Below are 23395 nucleotides of genomic sequence, written 5' to 3'. Positions count from 1 at the left end.
TCTGGCTCTGAGCTCGACGAAGAAAAATGTGTGAAAAGCTAGACTAATATCACATTTCAGCTCAACTCTCCAGGCTTTTGGTGGGGGGGAGGGGGGGGGATTTAGGCAACTTCAGCTAGCACCTCAGGAGGCTGCAAGCTGAAATGTGTCTCCCCAGCTGCACGTGCACCCAAACGGAGCAACAATTGAATTGCTCTATTGGCCGCCATCTAGGGACGGCCAGGGAGAACAATTGATTCAGCCCCAGTCTGTCTTTGACAGCTTTGCCAGACAATTTTTTGGTTCTAGCTACCTACATGGGAAGCATAAATTGCTGCACCTGCTGAAAGTTAAACTACCTGAAAAGTTTAGACCAGGGGTATTCCATACCTTGCCAGTTTTACGTGCTAGGACTTGTAGTTCCGTAACAGCTAAGGTCATCATTTTGAATACCCCCGGTTTAGACACCCGGGGCGGGATGTGTCATGCACTGCATTTTGAATGCAATACATGCCGCCACTTAACACCTGCACGTCGTTCATTTTTCAGTATTTACAAAACACATCTTCTGATATGAGCTGTCCTTTGCATTCTGTGGACTTCTGATGCATAACGTCACTTAGCAGCCCTATAGAATTCTACAGGGACAGCAGTGCCGACAGGCTGTAGCCGATATCTAATGTTCACTGTAGAGTGCACTACAGGCAAGGCGCCACTGTGGGAAATTGGGCACTTCTGAGCGAGTCAAAGAAAGAAAAGGGCATGGCTGGCAGGAGGGGGCGTGACCTCAGTTGTCACTTTTGGGGGCGTGCCCAGATTACTGGGCTGCCCCCAAGACTTCCCCTTCACTCTGAATAGATGCACATGGAATCTATTCACCTACCGTGATTGCAAACCGCAACTGTTCCCACAGTGTCCCATGGATGGGGATGGCACAGGGCAAGCTGTTCCAGAAGGGTGCTGGCATTTAAAATAAGGCAGGGTGCTGCCCCCTGCTGAAACAGTCTAGCATGAGGACTAGATATCCACTGCAGACTACTTTAGTGACTACAGATGTGGGAAACCAAAGAAAACGTCAGTTTTCAGAGTTAATACATCAACTCCCAAGAGCAGATATTTTCATTGTTAAGGTTTATTCTTGAGCAAGAATCACCTTGCCCCCAAAAGTGAATGAAAATTAAATAGGAAAGCTTCATCAGTCTTCAACTATCCAAAGATACACAGTATGGGGGCAATCTGTATAGCCTCCAAGGAGAATTTGGATCACCCGCTATAGTGTGGCAAAATTTGTTAAGAAAATAAACCCGCTTCCTCCGGTATTGCCTGGGCCAAACGCTGGAATCTCAAACAGGGTACAAATAACACCATGGTCATTCTAATTTCACACCATCCTAGAACACACAATATAGAGCATATACACAATGCAATTTTCGAATGACCACACAACAGTACTGTGCGAGAGGACTAACCCCAATTGTTCCTCCTGTACAGCATTTGCACGACATTCATTACATCGTCCCATCTGAGGTGCTGATCAAATGGCATGTGGACATGAACAATCAGCATGATTCCGATTGACTTCAAAAGAAATACTGCACCGGGATCCCAAAACAGATGAAATGCTACTTACAGTGACGGTATTTTAACTTTTAATGTGCCCCTTTAGGAGCATGTTTAAAGCTATGGGGGTATTCAATTTTCCGCAGGCTTTACCACAAGGCTTAAACTCATAGGTAAATTGCCAAGAGCTATTTAAAAAAGCGGCCTGCGATAAGCCCGCAACTAGCCCCAAGGCACTACTTCCCACAGATCTTTTTATGGTGGGTGCAAGTACAAATCCGCTTAAGTGCTGCCTCGGGGATAGTCAAGGGCCGCCATCAGCTGGAAAAGACCAAAACCCAGATTGATTTCCAATGCTCCCAGGTGTTTTTTGGTGGTCGATAAAGCCCCAGACAAACAAAACACTGCAACAGTGAGACTCAAAATTGCTGTAAGTTTGGTAGGCAATCATATTTGGGTGGAAAAAATTGGAGCAATGTACATGAACACCTAACAATTTTAAACAGTCTATATCCCGTTAAATAAATGCACATCTATAACAAAAATGAGACCTAAATCAAAGACATTCAAAGACATCATTGCATACCATGAGGTAGCAGGTTTAGTACAAGTTTCATTCCTTTACATGGCTGACACTTTCCAACAGAGGGTGATAACGACGCTCCAGTAACAAACACGTTCTTTGCCATATCCAACGTGTTATAAAAACAGGTGTGTCCACCTTACACACACACACACACACACACACACACACACACACACACACACACAAGGGCTGCTGACAAGAGACGGTGACATACTAAGTAGTAAGAAGCAGATGTTAATTAATCCATGTTCACTTTTCAATGTGAACTTTTACGTTGTACAGTAAGTTCTGGGCATCAACAGAGTAAGTACATATACTACATATCCATGGGGTCGATTCTATTCGGCAACTAATGAATAGCGCCGGGAATTAGCTCCCGACGCTATTCAATTCAGCAACTAATTACCTGCAATTGTCGGGAATTCTTCTCTCATCCCCGGGGGATGAGAAGAGAAACCCGACAAAAGTGCTGCCTCGCGGCCGGCGCGAGGCTGATTCTGTCGGGAATCAGCCTCGCGCCGGGGAGTTAAGTCGGAGAATGCCCGTTCTCCCGACAATTCAACCTGTTTTGTCGGCGAGAACGGGCCATCGCCGACGTAACTAGTTGCTGAATTGAATAGCGTCGGGAGCTAATTCCCGGCGCTATTCATTAGTTGCCGAATAGAATCGACCCCCATGAGTCTGTGCTTGTTGAACATCTCAGTCTGGGATACGGTCATTAGGTCGACATGTACTAGGTAGACAGGTCAAAAGGTTGACAGGAGTTATTCACTTTTTTTCTCTTCATTTTTGGACTTTCATACTTTACGATCCACGTGGACTACAATTGGGAACGGTAACCTGTGCAGAGTGCAGCGGAAGCGGAGCGAGGCATCTTGCCCAAAGCACGGCGAGCAAAGACGGTGCACTAATTGGGGTTCCCCATCACTTTACGAAGAAAACGACACCAAAAAAGGTACAAAAACTCATGTCGACCTTTTGACATGTCGACTTAGTACATGTCGACCTAATGACCCTGTTGACCAATAGTGGTTGACCTAATGAATGTCGACCCAACGACCCATACCCCTCAGTCCAAACAATGACATTAATGTGGCTGGAGCCCCTTTGCTCCAGCAACTTCCTCCACTCTTCTGGGAAGTGTCCTCCAGATCTTTTCAGCCACAAGAGCATTATGAGGATAGACATTGGGGACGATTCAATTCAGCAACAGTTGAGAATTAGCTCCCGACGCTATTCAATTCAGCTAAAGTTAAGTCGGAGAATGCCCGTTTTTGCCGACTTAACAGGTTGTTTTGTCGGGAGAACGGGCATTCTCCGACTTAACTACCCGCGGCGATGCTGATTCCCGACAGAATCAGCCTCGCGCGGCAGCTCTTTTGTCGGTTTTTTTTTTTTTTCTCCTCTCACCCCCCCGGGGCTGAGAGAAGAATTCCCGACAATTGAGGGTACCTAGTCGCTGTATTGAATAGCGCCGAGAGCCAATTCCCGGCGCTATTCAACTGTTGCTGAACTGAATCGACCCCATTGTGTTGTGTTGAATTGGAACACTGACTGTGAGCCAGACCTCATCACCCAACACCAAAGGTTTTCGAAGGGATTGAGGCGAGAACTATGGGGCCTATTTATCAAGGTGTTTTCCCTAAAATGATGCAGAAACTGCCGTTCTGTATCTGTGCTTTGCACTAAGAGCCTAATGCAGGAAACTTCACAGAAGTCTACTGAAGAAGGCTCCATAGCACTGCAGACTGCAATGATCTGACCCTTATGTACCAATTTACAAAAAAGTAAACCTTTTCAGAGTTTGACCCAGATGGTGTAATCTGCTTTATGCCTAGGGAGGCATATTCACAGGAGGTGGATCTTCCAATCCCCCACCTGCAGCCTCCGGCCGGCACAGGAAGCTCACGGTAGGCATGCCCCACAAATGTGAAGGCTCCTCCGATGAAGCTATGACCTAACTTGCAGGGACATCGCCTATTGCTACCAACATCCCTGCAAGTTACACTCCGTACATAGCATGGGCATTTTGTTTTAAAACTAAATTATCTATTGTAGGCATGTCCAAACTGCAGCCCTCCAGCTGTTGAGAAACTACACATCCCAGCATGCCCCGACGCAGCTTTAGCATTCTTTGGGGTCGATTCTATTCGGCAACTAATGAATAGCGCCGGGAATTAGCTCCCGACGCTATTCAATTCAGCAACTAATTACCTGCAATTGTCGGGAATTCTTCTCTCATCCCCGGGGGATGAGAGAAGAAACCCGACAAAAGTGCTGCCTCGCGGCCGGCGCGAGGCTGATTGTCGGGAATCTGCCTCGCGCCGTAAAGTCGGAGAATGCCCGTTCTCCCGACAATTCAACCTGTTTTGTCGGCGAGAACGGGCCATCGCCGACGTAACTAGTTGCTGAATTGAATAGCGTCGGGAGCTAATTCCCGGCGCTATTCATTAGTTGCCGAATAGAATCGACCCCTCTGACAGCAAAACTGTGTCAGGGCATGCTGGGATATGTAGTTTCACAACAGTTGGAGGGCCGCAGTTTGGACATGCCTGATCTACTGTGATACGGACCTTTAATAACTGTGGCAGTGTTGTTAATACATAGACCCCTATGTCCCCGTATCTCCAGTGAATGGAAATCCTAAAGCTAGAGCATACAATAACATTCCACGGCATTGTCTGCTCCCAACATTGTGACTACAATTTATTTTTTATTTATTTATTTTTTTGGGGGGGAGGGAATCATGTAGAACTGTACCAAACTTATTCCTCCTCCCACAAACTTTACAGTGGGCAGAAGGTATTTGTGCTGGAGGCTTTCTCTGGCATAACTAAACTGACAGGTGTTCAAGTGTAATTTACTGCCCCAGAGCAAAATGGCGGTGAGCACCAGTCCAGCCAATGTCAGGCATGGCACATGGTGATCTGATGCACGAGTGTGGCTGCTCACCCATGGAAACCTAACCCATTAAATCCCAAACAGTTCTGCAACTGACGTTGCTTCCAGAGGCAGTTTGGAACTTGGCAATCAGCATTTGGTGGTCACATTCGCTGGACTTGTGTAGTCCTCAACTTAGTGGGTGAGCTATTGTTCCTCCTAGATGTTTCCACTTATTCCACAACAACACTTACAGTTGGCCAGAGCAACTCTAGAATGGCAGGACAGTCCTACTGGAAAGGTGGCTTCCTGGGACAGTCCACGTTTAAAAAGTTTTCAGTTTAATTAAATCTATAGCTAATGTTTGACTATTGAGATTGCAAGTATGCATGCTTCATTACATGTGCTTGTTAGTAATGGCAAACGCAGTAATACAGTGAATCCATATGCCATATAGCAAAGTATAAACATTAATGGGGCACTTAGTTTTTTGGGCGCCATTCACAAGACAGATCAATTAATTTGTTGCTCCGTTCAGGCGCAAGCAGAAATGTGCAGCAAATTTGGGCTTTGTGCACATTTTCCTTGTTGCCAAATAGTTTAGATGTATTTAGCCACTTTACGCAACTAAATCCTGTTTATTTGGGTGCGCTCAGCGTGAAATCATAATGAGCGGGGCGATATGGTGTACTAAAACAATTGAATTCCCCCTAAAGCCACCTATTATGTAAAACTCTCCATAACAAAGTTAGGGGCAGTACCGTAACTAGGAATGCGTCGCACAGAGCGCATACCCTAAAACTGTACCTTTTTAATAGGTACAGTACCTTTTTTTTTATTATCTGTACCGATTTTTGGCTCTCTAAACTTCCATTTAAAGTATAGGAAAAGGCTATACCCGTGACCACGCCCACTTTTCTAATCTGTACCGATTTTTATGTGTAAAATGTTGGAGGGTATGAGAGCGCAGGGCAGCGCTTATACTTCCTGGTGCTAGCGGCACCAACCCCTCAGCATGACGGCATGCGTCTAAGGGGCGTAGGTAGCACAGGGAACACTACTGCCCTGTTACACAGCTGCCCAGGGGCTGTTCTATGGGGCTCCTCATTCTTCTCTAATAGCCCCAGGCAAAAACCACACCAGCTCGTATTGCAAGTTTGAGAACACGCTGCTCCATTTAATCTGAAGCCAAACTTTAAAGAATTGTAAGACTTATGCCCATTTCCCAGATACAGCACCAAGTCATTCATTCACACAGTTCTCATTATAGAGACAAGCCATATAGACATGCTTCTAATCTCAAATTTCTTTAAGGGTGACAGCCCCCCTCCCCCTTAACCACACCTAGGAAAAGGCACTCAGTAGCACAAGCAACCTCCACCTAAACACACACACACACACACACAATCCTCTACAAACAGAACATGTACAGCAGAATGCCTCTATGCCAAGCTCCAGCATACAAACTGACTGCCAATATCATAAGGCAACACCTCCCCATGGTAAAGTCACCTCGGAGTAGCTACAAATGAGTCAACATGACTGGTATGTGTTGTGAGAAGAACATGGTTACCCCTGAAAAGGAAATTAAAGGGTGTACACAAAGAAAACGGTCCTGACACAATCAAGGACCAGTAACCCCTGCAGTGTCATAGGGATGACAAACAAAACAAGCAAGACTTGCAGGCCAGTCAAACACAAGCCAGTCACCAGGGAGGCACTGTCCCAAACAAAAATAAGAATGTTTATTCTTTACACGGACATCACCATGTGTTTATTATCTGCATATTTTTATTTTTTTGTATGTGTGTGTGTGTGTGTGTGTGGGGGGGGGGGGGGGGGGGGGGGTGATGATTTAATTCCAAGGGAAGGCAATGTGAAGTTTAGTGATAGCACAATGCACCCACCTGCATTTCAAGGCAGCACTGCCATATGTTCACAGCCGGGCACCACACTGAGGGCGAGATGTTCTAAAGGGAAAATGCTCTAAAACCTCCTCTGGCTTCAGAGACCCTCAGGGTCCACCGTAGCGATGCTAATCGCATATGTACTAACACGTGATTAACATCACAGTGCGGTGACGGAGGCCCCCAGCAATACCTGTGAGAAGGTGTGCGGGGGTGTCCGTCACCTCCGGGAAGCAGGCAGCAGTCAGTCCCGGGCGCTGCCTCCTCCTCCTCCCTGCAGCCAGAAGGAGCAGTTTATCTTCCGGGAGCAGGGCTGCCTGGACGGAGGTATGCCGGGGGGATGGGTGTCGGCGTCAGCGGCGATGGGATGAAGCCCATAGGCTTCTATAGGGTATCGCCAACTTAAAACGCAGCGGCCGGGGGTTAGTACATATGAAAATGCTGTAAAAATCTGAGTACGGGTGTTTTACAGCATTTTCGCTTTAGTACATCCCGCCCTTAATCGGCCCCTTTAGGATTTAGGACCTGCTCCAAAAATCTGGTTCATCCGAGTTCAGGAAGGTGAAACTACTCTGATATACAACTAGAAGATTTGAGGTCACTAAAGCCAGTTAGATCTCCATATGGAAAGCTCAAAAAATAAATAAAAAAATTATAGAATATAAATAGATAGAGATATATATATATATATATATATATATCTCTCTCTATCTATATAGATCTATCTATCTATCTATATATATATATATATCTCTATCTATCTTTTACACTTACCGGTAAATCTATTTCTCGTAGTCCGTAGAGGATGCTGGGACTCCGTAAGGACCATGGGGAATAGACGGGCTCCGCAGGAGACCTGGGCACTTTAAGAAAGACTTTAGACTCTGGGTGTGCACTGGCTCCTCCCTCTATGCCCCTCCTCCAGACCTCAGTTAGAGAAACTGTGCCCAGAGGAGACGGACAGTACAAGGAAAGGATTTTTGTTAATCCAAGGGCAAGATTCATACCAGCCACACCAATCACACCGTATAACTTGTGATAAACTACCCAGTTAACAGTATGAACAAACAACATAGTCTCGGTCCAAACCGATGAACTATAATATAACTCTTATGTAAGCAATAACTATATACAAGTCTTGCAGAAGAAGTCCGCACTTGGGACGGGCGCCCAGCATCCTCTACGGACTACGAGAAATAGATTTACCGGTAAGTGTCAAATCTTATTTTCTCTAACGTCCTAGAGGATGCTGGGACTCCGTAAGGACCATGGGGATTATACCAAAGCTCCCAAACGGGCGGGAGAGTGCGGATGACTCTGCAGCACCGATTGAGCAAACAGGAGGTTCTCCTCAGCCAGGGTATCAAACTTATAGAATTTTGCAAAGGTGTTTGAACCCGACCAAGTAGCAGCTCGGCACAGCTGTAGTGCCGAGACCCCTCGGGCAGCCGCCCAAGACGAGCCCACCTTCCTAGCGGAAGGGGCCTTAACCGATCGTGTTACAGATCCAGCGAGCAATAGTCTGCTTTAAAAGCAGGCCCGCCAACTTTGTTGGCTGCATACAGGACGACCAGTGCTTCTGTTTTACTGATCCTAGCCGTTCTGGCCACGTAAATTTTCAAAGCCCTGACCACATCAAGGGACTCTAAATCCTCCAAGTCACGTGCCAATAGGTTGGTTCATATGAAAGGATGAGACCACCTTAGGCAGGAACTGAGGACGGGTCCGCAATTCCGCTCTATCCATATGGAAAACCAGATAAGGGCTTTTATGTGATAAAGCCGCCAATTCCAAAACTCGCCTAGCCGAAGCCAAGGCTAACAACATGACCACCTTCCAGGTGAGATATTTCAACTGCACTGTCTTAAGTGGTTCAAACCATTGTGACTTAAGGAAACTTAAGACCACGTTAAGGTTCCAAGGCGCCACCGGAGGTACAAAAGGAGGCTGAATATGCAGTACTCCCTTCACAAAAGTCTGTACTTCAGGTAATGAGGCCAATTCCTTTTGAAAGAAAATGGATAAGGCCGAAATCTGAACTTTTAATGGAGCCTAATTTTAGGTCCAAATTCACTCCAGTTTGTAGGAAGTGAAGAAAACGGCCCAGGTGGAATTCTTCCGTAGGAGCATTCCTGGCCTCACACCAAGAAACATATTTTCTCCATATTCGGTGATAATGTTTAGATGTCACGTCCTTCCTAGCCTTTATTAGCGTAGGAATGACCTCATCCGGAATACCTTTTTCCGCTAGGATCCGGCGTTCAACCATCATGCCGTCAAACGCAGCCGCGGTAAGCCTTGGAACAGACAGGGACCTTGTTGTAACAAGTCCTGCCTTAGAGGAAGAGGCCACGGATCTTCTGTTAGCATTTCTTGCAGATCCGGATACCAGGTCCTTCGTGGCCAATCTGGAACAATGAGAATTGTTCTCACTCCTCCTTTTCTTATTATCCTCAACACCTTGGGTATGAGAGGAAGAGGAGGAAACACATATACCGACTGGAACACCCACGGTGTCACTAGGGCGTCCACCGCTACCGCCTGAGGGTCTCTTGACCTGGCGCAATACCTTTGTAGCTTTTTGTTTAGACGGGATGCCATCATGTCTATTTGGGGTAGTCCCCACCGACTTGCAAACTGCGCAAAGACTTCCTGATGAAGTCCCCACTCTCCCGAATGTAGAGCGAAGTAAGATCTCCGCTTGACGTAGGGCGTTGTATATGGCCCTTCGTTCCAGGATGTTGATGTGAAGACAAGTCTCTTGACTTGACCAAAGTCCTTGGAAATTTCTTCCCCGTGCGACCGCTCCCCAACCTTGGAGGCTCGCGTCCGTGGTCTCCAGGATCCAGTCCTGAATGCCGAACCTGCGGCCCTCTAGAAGGTGAGCACTGTTTAGCCACCCCAGGAGAGATACTCTGGCCCTGGGGGACAGGGTGATCCGCTGACGCAATTGCAGATACGACCCGGACTAATTGTCCAATAGGTCCCATTGGAAGGCCCTTGCCGTATGGAATGGCTTCGTATGTTGCCAGCATCTTTCCCAGAACTTGAGTGCAATGATGTACGGACACTTGTTTTGGTTTCAACAAGTTCATGACTAGAGTCATGAGTTCCTGCACTTTTCCCTTCGGAAGAAAAACCCTTTTCTGGTCTGCGTCCAGAATCATGCCCAAGAAGGGCAGACGAGTCGTAGGATTCAGCTGCGACTTTGGAATATTGATAATCCAGCCGTGTCGCTGTAACACATTCAGTGAAAGTGATACGCTGCTCAGCAACTTCTCCCGTGATCTCGCTTTTATGAGATCGTCCAAGTACGGGATAATTGTGACACCCTGCTTGCGCAGGAGCACCATCATTTCCGCCATTACCTTAGTGAAAATTCTCGGGCCGTGGAAAGCCCAAACGGCAACGTCTGAAATTGGCAATGACAATCCTGTACCGCAAATCTCAGGTACTCCTGATGAGGATATATGGGGACATGCAGGTATGCATCCTTTATGTCCAGAGATACCAAAAAATCTCCCCCTTCTAGGCTGGCGATGACCACCCTGAGTGATTCCATCTTGAACTTGAACCGTTTTAAGTAAAGGTTCATGGGTTTTAAATTTAAAATGGTCTGACCGAACCGTCCGGTTTCGGAACTACAAACAGAGTTGAGTAGTACCCCTGCCCTCTGAAGCAGGGGAACCCCTACCACCACTTGTTGCAGACACAATTTTTGAATCGCATGTAACACTATCTCCCTTTCTCTATCGTCCTAGTGGATGCTGGGGTTCCTGAAAGGACCATGGGGAATAGCGGCTCCGCAGGAGACAGGGCACAAAAAGTAAAGCTTTTCCGATCAGGTGGTGTGCACTGGCTCCTCCCCCTATGACCCTCCTCCAGACTCCAGTTAGATTTTTGTGCCCGGCCGAGAAGGGTGCAATCTAGGTGGCTCTCCTAAAGAGCTGCTTAGAGAAAGTTTAGCTAGGTTTTTTTATGTTACAGTGATTCCTGCTGGCAACAGGATCACTGCAGCGAGGGACTGAGGGGAGAAGGAGTCAACTCACCTGCGTGCAGGATGGATTGGCTTCTTGGCTACTGGACATCAAGCTCCAGAGGGACGATCACAGGTACAGCCTGGATGGTCACCGGAGCCGCGCCGCCGGCCCCCTTGCAGATGCTGAAGACAGAAGAGGTCCAGAATCGGCGGCTGAAGACTCCTGCAGTCTTCTAAAGGTAGCGCACAGCACTGCAGCTGTGCGCCATTTTCCTCTCAGCACACTTCACACGGCAGTCACTGAGGGTGCAGGGCGCTGGGAGGGGGGCGCCCTGGGAGGCAAAATGAGTACCTATAAAGGCTAAAAATACCTCACATATAGCCCTAGAGGCTATATGGAGATATTTAACCCCTGCCTGATTTCTCAAAATAGCGGGAGACGAGCCCGCCGGAAAAGGGGCGGGGCCTATCTCCTCAGCACACGGCGCCATTTCCTCTCACAGCTCCGCTGGTCAGGACGGCTCCCAGGTCTCTCCCCTGCACTGCACTACAGAAACAGGGTAAAACAGAGAGGGGGGGCAAATTTATGGCGATATTTTTATATAACAAAGCAGCTATAGGGGAGCACTTATTATAAGGCTATCCCTGATATATATATAGCGCTTTTGGTGTGTGCTGGCAAACTCTCCCTCTGTCTCCCCAAAGGGCTAGTGGGTCCTGTCTTCATTAGGAGCATTCCCTGTGTGTCTGCTGTGTGTCGGTACGTGTGTGTCGACATGTATGAGGACGATATTGGTGTGGAGGCGGAGCAATTGCCAAATATGGGGATGTCACCTCCTAGGGGGTCGACACCAGAATGGATGCCTTTATTTATGGAACTACGGGATAGTGTCAACACGCTAAAGCAGTCGTTTGACGACATGAGACGGCCGGACAATCAATTAGTGCCTGTCCAGGCGACTCAAACACCGTCAGGGGCTGTGAAACGCCCTTTGCCTCAGTCGGTCGACACAGACCCAGACACAGGCGATGACTCCAGTGGTGACGGTGACGAATCAACCGTATTTTCCAGTAGGGCCACACGTTATATGATTTTGGCAATGAAGGAGGCGTTACATTTAGCTGATACTACAGGTACCACTAAACAGGGTATTATGTGGGGTATGAAAAAACTGCCTATAGTTTTTCCTGAATCAGAAGAACTAAATGACGTGTGTAATGAAGCGTGGGTTACCCCTGATAAAAAGCTGATAATTTCAAAGAAATTATTGGCATTATACCCTTTCCCGCCAGAGGTTAGGGAGCGCTGGGAAACACCTCCTAGGGTGGACAAGGCGCTAACACGCTTATCTAAACAAGTGGCGTTACCCTCTCCTGAGACGGCCGCACTTAAAGATCCATCAGATAGGAGGATGGAAAATATCCAAAAAAGTATATACACACATGCAGGTGTTATACTACGACCAGCTGTAGCAACTGCCTGGATGGGCAGTGCGGGGGTAGTTTGGTCAGAGTCCCTGATTGAAAATATTGATACCCTGGACAGGGACAATATTGTACTGTCGTTAGAACAAATAAAGGATGCGTTTCTTTATATGCGTGATGCACAGAGGGATATATGCACACTGGCATCACGGGTAAGTGCTATGTCCATTTCGGCCAGAAGAGCTTTATGGACGCGACAGTGGACAGGCGATGCGGATTCAAAACGGCATATGGAAGTTTTGCCGTATAAGGGGGAGGAGTTATTTGGAGTCGGTCTATCAGATTTGGTGGCCACGGCTACAGCCGGGAAATCCACCTTTCTACCTCAAGTCACTCCCCAACAGAAAAAGGCACCGACTTTTCAACCGCAGCCCTTTCGTTCCTTTAAAAATAAGAGAGCAAAGGGCTATTCATATTTGCCACGAGGCAAAGGTCGAGGGAAGAGACAGCAACACGCAGCTCCTTCCCAGGATCAGAAGCCCTCCCCGGCTTCTACAAAAGCCTCAGCATGACGCTGGGGCTTCTCAAGCGGACTCGGGGACGGTGGGCGGTCGTCTCAAAAATTACAGCGCGCAGTGGGCTCACTCGCAAGTAGATCCCTGGATCCTGCAGATAATATCTCAGGGATACAGGTTGGAATTAGAGACAGATCCACCTCGCCGTTTCCTGAAGTCTGCTTTACCAGCGTCCCCCTCCGAAAGGGAGACGGTGTTGGAAGCCATTCACAAGCTGTACTCTCAGCAGGTGATAGTCAAGGTACCTCTTCTGCAACAAGGGAAGGGGTATTATTCCACTCTTTTTGTGGTACCGAAGCCGGATGGCTCGGTAAGGCCTATTCTAAATCTGAAGTCCTTGAACCTGTACATAAAGAAGTTCAAGTTCAAAATGGAGTCACTCAGAGCAGTGATAGCGAACCTGGAAGAGGGGGACTTTATGGTATCCTTGGACATCAAGGATGCGTATCTCCACGTTCCAATTTACCCCTCACACCAGGGGTACCTCAGGTTCGTTGTACAAAACTGTCACTATCAGTTTCAGACGCTGCCGTTCGGATTGTCCACGGCACCTCGGATCTTTACAAAGGTAATGGCCGAGATGATGATTCTTCTTCGAAGAAAAGGCGTATTAATTATCCCATACTTGGACGATCTCCTAATAAGGGCGAGGTCCAGAGAACAGCTAGAGATGGGATTAGCACTGTCTCAAGAAGTGCTAAAACAGCACGGGTGGATTCTGAATATTCCAAAATCCCAGTTAATGCCGACAACTCGTCTGCTGTTCCTAGGGATGATTCTGGACACGGTTCAGAAAAAGGTTTTTCTCCCGGAGGAAAAAGCCAAGGAGTTATCCGAGCTTGTCAGGAACCTCCTAAAACCAGGAAAGGTGTCTGTACATCAATGCACAAGAGTCCTGGGAAAAATGGTGGCTTCTTACGAAGCGATTCCATTCGGCAGATTCCACGCAAGAATTTTCCAAAGGGATCTGTTGGACAAATGGTCAGGGTCGCATCTTCAGATGCACCTACGGATAACCCTGTCTCCAAGGACAAGGGTGTCTCTTCTGTGGTGGTTGCAGAGTGCTCATCTATTGGAGGGCCGCAGATTCGGCATACAGGATTGGATCCTGGTGACCACGGACGCCAGCCTGAGAGGCTGGGGAGCAGTCACACAAGGAAGAAACTTCCAGGGAGTATGGACGAGCCTGGAAACGTCTCTTCACATAAACATTCTGGAACTAAGAGCAATATACAATGCTCTAAACCAGGCAGAACCTCTGCTTCAGGGAAAACCGGTATTGATCCAGTCGGACAACATCACGGCAGTCGCCCATGTGAACAGACAGGGCGGCACAAGAAGCAGGAGGGCAATGGCAGAAGCTGCAAGGATTCTTCGCTGGGCAGAGAATCATGTGATAGCACTGTCAGCAGTGTTCATCCCGGGAGTGGACAACTGGGAAGCAGACTTCCTCAGCAGACACGATCTTCACCCGGGAGAGTGGGGACTTCATCCAGAAGTCTTCCACATGCTGGTAACCCGTTGGGAAAGACCAATGGTGGACATGATGGCGTCTCGCCTCAACAAAAAACTGGACAGGTATTGCGCCAGGTCAAGAGATCCGCAGGCAATAGCTGTGGACGCGCTGGTAACGCCTTGGGTGTACCAGTCGGTGTATGTGTTTCCTCCTCTGCCTCTCATACCAAAAGTATTGAGAATTATACGGCAAAGAGGCGTAAGAACGATACTAGTGGTTCCGGATTGGCCAAGGAGGACTTGGTACCCGGAACTTCAAGAGATGATCACGGAAGATCCGTGGCCTCTACCTCTAAGGAGGGACTTGCTTCAGCAGGGTCCCTGTCTGTTTCAAGACTTACCGCGGCTGCGTTTGACGGCATGGCGGTTGAATGCCGGATCCTAAAGGAAAAAGGCATGCCGGAAGAAGTCATTCCTACTTTGATTAAAGCAAGGAAGGAAGTAACCGTGCAACATTATCACCGAATTTGGCGAAAATATGTTGCGTGGTGCGAAGATCGGAGTGCTCCGACGGAGGAATTTCAACTGGGTCGATTCCTACATTTCCTGCAATCAGGATTGTCAATGGGTCTCAAATTGGGATCTATTAAGGTTCAAATTTCGGCCCTGTCGATTTTCTTTCAAAAAGAATTGGCTTCAGTCCCTGAAGTCCAGACCTTTGTTAAGGGAGTGCTGCATATACAGCCTCCTGTGGTGCCTCCAGTGGCACCGTGGGATCTAAATGTGGTTTTGGACTTCCTAAAATCTCATTGGTTTGAACCACTAAAAAAGGTGGATTTGAAATATCTCACATGGAAAGTAACCATGCTTCTAGCCCTGGCTTCGGCCAGGAGAGTGTCAGAACTGGCAGCTTTATCTTACAAAAGCCCATATCTGATTTTCCATTCGGACAGGGCAGAACTGCGGACTCGTCCGCATTTTCTCCCTAAGGTGGTGTCAGCATTTCATCTGAACCAGCCTATTGTAGTGCCTGCGGCTACAAGTGACTTGGAGGACTCCAAGTTACTGGACGTTGTCAGAGCATTAAAAATATATATTGCAAGGACAGCTGGAGTCAGAAAATCTGACTCGTTGTTTATATTGTATGCACCCAACAAGATGGGTGCTCCTGCGTCTAAACAGACGATTGCTCGTTGGATCTGTAGCACAATCCAACTTGCACATTCTGTGGCAGGCCTGCCACAGCCTAAATCTGTAAAGGCCCATTCCACAAGGAAGGTGGGCTCATCTTGGGCGGCTGCCCGAGGGGTCTCGGCATTACAACTTTGCCGAGCAGCTACGTGGTCAGGGGAGAACACGTTTGTAAAATTTTACAAATTTGATACTCTGGCTAAGGAGGACCTGGAGTTCTCTCATTCGGTGCTGCAGAGTCATCCGCACTCTCCCGCCCGTTTGGGAGCTTTGGTATAATCCCCATGGTCCTTTCAGGAACCCCAGCATCCACTAGGACGATAGAGAAAATAAGATTTTACTTACCGATAAATCTATTTCTCGGAGTCCGTAGTGGATGCTGGGCGCCCATCCCAAGTGCGGATTATCTGCATAAATTGTACATAGTTATTGTTAACTAATTCGGGTTATTGTTGAAGGAAGCCATCTTTCAGAGGCTCCGCTGTTATCATACTGTTAACTGGGTTTAGATCACAAGTTGTACGGTGTGATTGGTGTGGCTGGTATGAGTCTTACCCGGGATTCAAAATCCTCCCTTATTGTGTACGCTCGTCCGGGCACAGTACCTAACTGGAGTCTGGAGGAGGGTCATAGGGGGAGGAGCCAGTGCACACCACCTGATCGGAAAAGCTTTACTTTTTGTGCCCTGTCTCCTGCGGAGCCGCTATTCCCCATGGTCCTTTCAGGAACCCCAGCATCCACTACGGACTCCGAGAAATAGATTTATCGGTAAGTAAAATCTTATTTTCCAGGGGTTGTTTCGGTAGGGCCGATTTGAAAAACCGGCGAGGAGGCACTACTTCGAATTCCAGCTTGTAACCCTGGGAAACAATTTCTATTGCCCATGGATCCACCTGTGAGTGGACCCAGACGTGGCTGAACAGTCGAAGACGTGCCCCCACAGGAGCTGACTCCCTCAGGGGAGCCCCAGCGTCATGCGGTGGATTTAGCAGAGGCCGGGGAGGACTTCTGTTCCTGGGAACTAGCTGTGTTGTGCAGCTTTTTCCCTCTGGCAAGAAAGGACGAACCACGTGCTCTCTTGTTTTTATTGGAACGAAAGGACTGCATTTGATAATGAGGCGCTTTCTTAGATTGTGAGGGAATATATGGCAAAAAAATTCATTTACCTGCCGTAGCGACGAGATCCGAGGGGCCCTCTCCGAACAATTCCTCACCCTTGTAAGGCAACAACTCCATATGCCTCCTTTAGTCGGCATCACCTGTCCATTGCATGTGCAACAGGACACTTCTAGCAGAAATCGACATAGCGTTGACTCTAGAACCCAGTAGACGCGCGCGTGCGTGTGCGTATATATATATATATATATATACACACACACACACACACACACACACACACACACACACACACACACACACACACACACCAATAGTAGCAGCACTCCAGGACAGCAGAACAATTTCAGAATAACTGTGTTGTTTTATTGCATATTATCAACGTAACACCCCGAAACGTTGATAATATGCAATAAAACAACACAGTTATTCTGAAATTGTTCTGCTGTCCTGGAGTGCTGCTACTATTGGTGTGTATATCGGAGAGGTGCTGTCCTCTCATAGAAGGCACCCAGGCAAAGTATCCCAGCTATACAGGCGGAGTGCCGGACCTGGATAGATATATATATATATATATAAAAGCCGTGGCACTCCTGGTGTCTCAAATAATAGCACTTTAAGGCAGGTAGTGTACAACGTTTCAATTACTTTATTCCGTCATTTTCCTCAGGTTAAATCCTGAGGAAAATGACGGAATAAAGTCATTGAAACGTTGTACACTACCTGCCTTAAAGTGCTATTATTTGAGAGGGAGTGCTGAGTGCTGAGGGAGAAGCCCCACCCCCTCGTGGGCGGGCTTCAGTCCCGCTAAAAGTGTAAAATTGGCGGGGGGCTCATGCATATATACAGTGTCCAGCTGTATATATGCTCTCTTTTGCCAAATAAGAGATTTATATTGCTGCCCAGGGCGCCCCCCATGCGCCCTGCACCCTTACAGTTACCGGAGTATGTGAGGTGTATGGGAGCAATGGCGCACAGCTGCCGTGCTGTGCGTTACCTCAGTGAAGCTCACGAAGTCTTCTACCGCCTTTTGAAGCCTTCTTTCTTCTCATACTCACCCGGCTTCTTTCTACTGGCTCTGTGAGGACGACGGCGGCGCGGCTCTGGGACAAACGTCCAGGGCAAACCTGTGTTCTGACTCCCTCTGGAGCTAATGGTGTCCAGTAGCTTAAGAAGCAGAGCCTATCATATAAGTAGGTCTGTTTCTCTCCCCTCAGTCCCTCGATGCAGGGAGTCTGTTGCCAGCAGTGCTCCCTGAAAATAAAAAACCTAACAAATATACTTTCTTAGCAGGAAACTCAGGAGAGCTCCCTGCAGTGCACCCATCTGCCTCTGGGCAGAGTCTCAAACTGAGGTCTGGAGGAGAGGCATAGAGGGAGGAGCCAGTGCACACCCAGAGTCTAAAGTCTTTCTTAAAGTGCCCATGTCTCCTGCGGAGGCCGTCTATTCCCCATGGTCCTTACGGAGTCCCAGCATCCTCTAGGACGTTAGAGAAAACAGCTCTATGTAATAGTACATTTAAATCCTTGAACTCAAACAGCTATAGTATATTTGTCTTTTAAACTTGAGTTACATGAGCAGAGTTAATTCTGAGTCATCCTCTCTTAGGTGTGGGGGAAGGGGGACCTGTTTGTCCAGCCAGCCCTCATTCAAGAAATTCTCAGGCGATTCAATTGTTGTCGTCCTCCACAGCTGCCACCAGATGGCCCCCGATGGAACAATTCTATTGTTGCTTCGGTCGGGCGCGCGTGTGGAGATAATTTAACTGCACCAGTTGGCGCCCACAAATTAATTGAATCCTCCCCCTGAATGCATACTGTAAGTGTGCACAAGGTCTCTGAAGCCAGAACACACCATTGTGCATCACGTGTACCAATATTCCCCTCCTGGCTGGCAGAATACAGTAGATTAATTCCATTCAAAATGCTTGGTTTCTAGGTAGAAAAGCCTTCACCATTGACCATGTGACATTCTCGCTGAATATACTGTGTAATACAGTTCATGTGATTGGACATTATGTTCTAAATTAGCACACATGCAAGAATCCATTTAAGTTAGCAGTCTGTGTATGTTTAGCTACCTATGGGGTCGATTCAATTCGGCTACTTATGAATAGCGCCGGGAATTAGCTCCCGACGCTATTCAATTCAGCTGCTAGTTACCCACAATTGTCGGGAATTCTTCTCTCATCCCCGGGGGGTGAGAGAAGAAAACCGACAAAAGTGCTGCCGCGCGGCCGGCGCGAGGCTGATTCTGTCGGGAATCAGCATCGCCGCGGGTAGTTAAGTCGGAGAATGCCCGTTCTCCCGACAAAACTACCTGTTAAGTCGGCGAGAACGGGCTTTCGCCGACTTAACTTTAGCTGAATTGAATAGCGTCGGGAGCTAATTCCCGGCGCTATTCATAAGTTGCCGAATTGAATTGACCCCAATATATATATATATTTTTTTTTTAAATGTTGGAGGGAACCAATGTAAACAGTGGAACCATATGGCTGACAGCAGTGCTTTCCAACCAAGCCACCATGCTGTCAAATGGACTTGGCCCTAAAATGTGAACAGTAAATGCATGTCTCAATTCAGTACAAGACAGCATGTTTACAGGTAAGCAACTGTGCAGTCTATTTAAAATTTCAAACTCATGCAGGCAGCAACATTAATAATGGGAGGAACTTTGATAAACCCACTGTACATTACACACAAAAAGGTCATACAAAGACAATTATGAATGGTGGTTTGGAGAATGTCATGAAAGAAGCGACAGACAGCCTCTGAACTCTCCTCAGTCCCAGTTACACAGCAGATGTACTTGACTGGAATGAGGAGATTAAGTGCTTAACCGAACAAAACATGTAATCAGGGTTCCCACTATGTAAAGCACCTGTAAGGATCTACTGTTGACTTTTTCCGAAAGACAAGTCTGTTTTGCCCTCACATAAGATGGCCCTACATATGAGAGGTCAATTTCTAGGTGCATGTTGAATGTCCAGGAAAAATAAAACAAGCATTTCAAAGCACAGGTTTTGCCTACACTTTTTTTTTTTAGAAACAATTATCTGTCAGAGTAGACATAAAATAGGCTGTGGTTACGTCTATGTGACTTTGTTGGGGCTACTCAATTGTTTGCAGCTCCCAGGGAAGCTATGCAAATGTTTGTGCGACTGGCCCTTTTCCCACGTGAGAATGCCAGGCATTAGCTGCATCAAGCAGCTTCTACAGTGTCAAGTGTGCTGCAATTATAGCTGCCCAGGGAACGGAGACCAGCCTAAAAGCCCTAATGTTCGCTGAACTCTGCTCCCATCTCAGTAGGGTGTGGGCAGAAATTTGCGATAAGTGTAGTCTCGGGGCTGGTTGTGCAAACAATTGAATAGGTCCCATGCAGTTTTATACGGGAGCTACAAAGAAATGAATCGCCACCTTGGTTGTGAAATAAATGCATAAGGCAAATTGCTTGTTTTAGACCACTGATACAGATTCTGAGATTCAGCCTGCTTGGTTAAACTGCATACAGTGTTAAGGCTTATACCAATACAAACTTTTAGATATTAGTGATTGCTTTTATACAAATTCCTACAGGTACTTTATATTTAGTGATCCGATAGCACAATAGTCAGCCTGGCTCACATATCGCCCCTTTAAATTTTGCTGGTATGTCTTAACAAATGCTAACTACTAACAGAAGTATCCGACAAAAAGGTTAATGTTATGAGCAGCAAATATATATATATATATATATATATATATATATATATATATTTTTTTTATACACACACTCACCCCTCCCTTTCGAGCACCTGAATGATATCACTAAGCTAATTGAGCATCTACACACTATATATATATATATACACATACATATACACACACACACACATATACATACACACACAGGTTGAGTATCCCTTATCCAAAATGCTTGGTACCAGAGGTATTTTGGATATCGGATTTTTCCGTATTTTGGAATAATTGCATACCATAACGAGATATCATGGTGATGGGACCTAAATCTAAGCACAGAATACATTTATGTTACATATGCACCTTATACACACAGCCTGAAGGTCATTTTAGCCAATATTTTTTATAACTTTGTGCATTAAACAAAGTGTGTCTACATTCACACAATTCATTTATGTTTCATATACACCTTATACACACAGCCTGAAGGTCATTTAATACAATATTTTTAATAACTTTGTGTATTAAACAAAGTTTGTGTACATTGGGGTCAATTCAATTCAGCAATTTATATACCGGCAGCTGGGCGAGCGCAAATTAGTCCCTTGCGGGCACTGTGGCACGCTATCTATTCTCCCTCCAGGGGGGTTGTGGACCCCCAAGAGGGAGAAAAGATGTCGGTATGCCGGCGGTCAGGATTCCGGCGCCGGTATGGTGGTCGCCAGCAACCTGAAGACCACCCGGTCGAAACCAGCATCCCAACATGAAGGGGGCAACTAAACTGTTTTATGGGCGCCCGTGTTTGCATGCTGCCCGCAATATCAAAGCGATGTGCTGATGTTTGTTCTGACTGTGGACAACCATTTTTTTTTTATTTATTTTATTTTTTTTGGGGGGGGGGGCATTCAGAACAAACTGTAAAGCGCAACGGAATATGCTGCGTTATATAAGAAACTGTTAATAATAATAACAGTGTGAAGAGCTAGGCAGTATTGCCCCTTTTAATCAGGAGGGAACGAGCAGAAATAATGGGCACCCACAGCATGCACCCCCAATTGGAGCAACAATTAAATTGTTCCATCAGGCACAGTGTGCCCAAAACATATTTGAGGCGATAGTCATTTGTCGCACTGAAATTCCGGTGCTGTCAGCTGATCGTGCACAGACGCAGCTACAATTGAATAGCTCCGCTGGGCATCATCTGCTGACTGCCGTCAGTTCAAACAATTGAATACTGCACTTGAAGTCTTAACTTGACATCTTCAAATATGAGAAATCATGTTTGAAACTGTAAAGCCTGCACTGTTAAAATGCTTTCAAATCGCATTATTTATGGGTCGTCTTGCAGTCTTCGACATACCAGTGTGCCTATTCCCATTATAGCCCTTCTGATTTGTGACAAGGTGTCTACATCGGCTTGAGTCCTGTTTAGAGAGCGCGCTAAACACCACTATTATTATTATTATTATATGCAATGAAAGAGAAAGCTTGTGTCATTAGCACAGGGTGTAGCTGCACATTTCACGTCATGCTTTATTTTGCTTGATAAGAAAGAAGATTCAGGTTTTCGGGAATCGGTCTTTAGGTCGACAGTACGTAGGTCGACAGGGTCTTTTGGTCAACATGTTCTAGGACGACATGAGTTTTTCACATTTTTTTTTTTTTACTATTTCATACTTAACGATACATGTGGACTACGATTGGGAATGGTAACCTGCCCGAAGCATGATGAGCGAAGCGAGCCATGCGAGGGGACACGATGCACTAATTGGGGTTCCCGGTCACTGTACGGAGAAAACGACACAACCCCCCCATCAAAAACGCATGTCGACCTAGACCCTGTCGACCAATAGTGGTCGACCTACTTACTGTAGACCTTACATACCACACCCCAGGTTTTCATAAGCTGTATCACACTCAAAGTGTAATTGCTAACACCCTCTCTCTCTGTCTATGGATGACGGGCCCACAAGAACATGATCAAGTTTCTATGGCAGAACTAGAAACATTTCAATATCTTCAGCAACTTTAAATGCAGCTTTCCCCAGAAGAGTCAACCAACCAGTAAATGTTCAGGAACTCTGGGAGATTTAACTCAGCAGCTGCTGGTGGCCGTTGTATAGTATTTCATATTCAAAGTTCTATTTTGATATTTACTACTGACCGTGTACTTGCAGACCAAGTAAAATAAAAAACTGGTTGACATACTGGGGTCGATTCAATTCAGCAACAGTTGAATAGCGCTGGGAATTAGCTCCCGGCGCTATTCAATACAGCGACTAGTTACCCTCAATTGTCGGGAATTCTTCTCTCAGCCCCGGGGAGTGAGAGAAGAAAACCAACAAAAGAGCTGCCGGGATTCTGTCGGGAATCAGCAGTGCCACGGGTAGTTAAGTCGGAGAATGCCTGTTCTCTTGACAAAACAACCTGTTAAGTCCGCAAGAACGGGCATTCTCCGACTTAACTTTAGCTGAATTGAATAGCGTCGGGAGCTAATTCAGGCGCTATTCAACTGTTGCTGAATTGAATCGACCCCACTGAGAATAACGGAGAGACGCTGGACCCAAAGGATGAACCCAGCATTATCAGAACCTGTCACCTGACATTGTGAGGGCGATTCAATTGTTATAGCCAACCCCCGCACCCGTGCGTGCAGCCGGCAGCTATTCAACTGTGTCTGCAGATGGGCGATCTAATATTTCAGCTCGGACACCCTGTGCTGGCAAGACGAAGTGTCTGAAAAATTACCCGTTTCGGAACCCAAACTGCACTTTTCACAGCACTTTAGTCGGGTTTAGCCATTTTATGCAGCTAAACCCAGCACTGCAGGATGCGAATAATCAAAAGAATTGCATATTGCCCCATCTAAAGTGACAGGGAAAGTGCAATTTTGATCACCTATTAAACAAATGCCCCATAGGAGGGGGGGGGGGGGGGGGAGGGGGGGGGGACATGTCAAGTTTCAGAATGGCACATCAGGCCCCTAAGCAACAAAAAATTTTCCTCACACCCAAAGAAGTGATATCCACGCCACCGTATATGGCAAATAGGAGATCAGCCGGGCA

The 23395-nt window shown here is 46.8% G+C and overlaps 1 protein-coding gene across 3 annotated transcripts in view; it reads right to left on the bottom strand.

Annotated features, from left to right (window-relative positions):
• The window catches only part of LARP1 (La ribonucleoprotein 1, translational regulator), a 145287-nt gene that overhangs the window by 118758 nt on the left and 3134 nt on the right, over window positions 1-23395 (bottom strand). The gene's annotated exons all lie outside the window — the stretch shown is intronic.

The sequence above is a fragment of the Pseudophryne corroboree genome, chromosome 6 (genome assembly GCF_028390025.1).
Source record: "Pseudophryne corroboree isolate aPseCor3 chromosome 6, aPseCor3.hap2, whole genome shotgun sequence".
NCBI classification, from domain to species: Eukaryota; Metazoa; Chordata; class Amphibia; order Anura; family Myobatrachidae; genus Pseudophryne; species Pseudophryne corroboree.
This window is presented reverse-complemented; position numbering and strand designations above follow the sequence as displayed.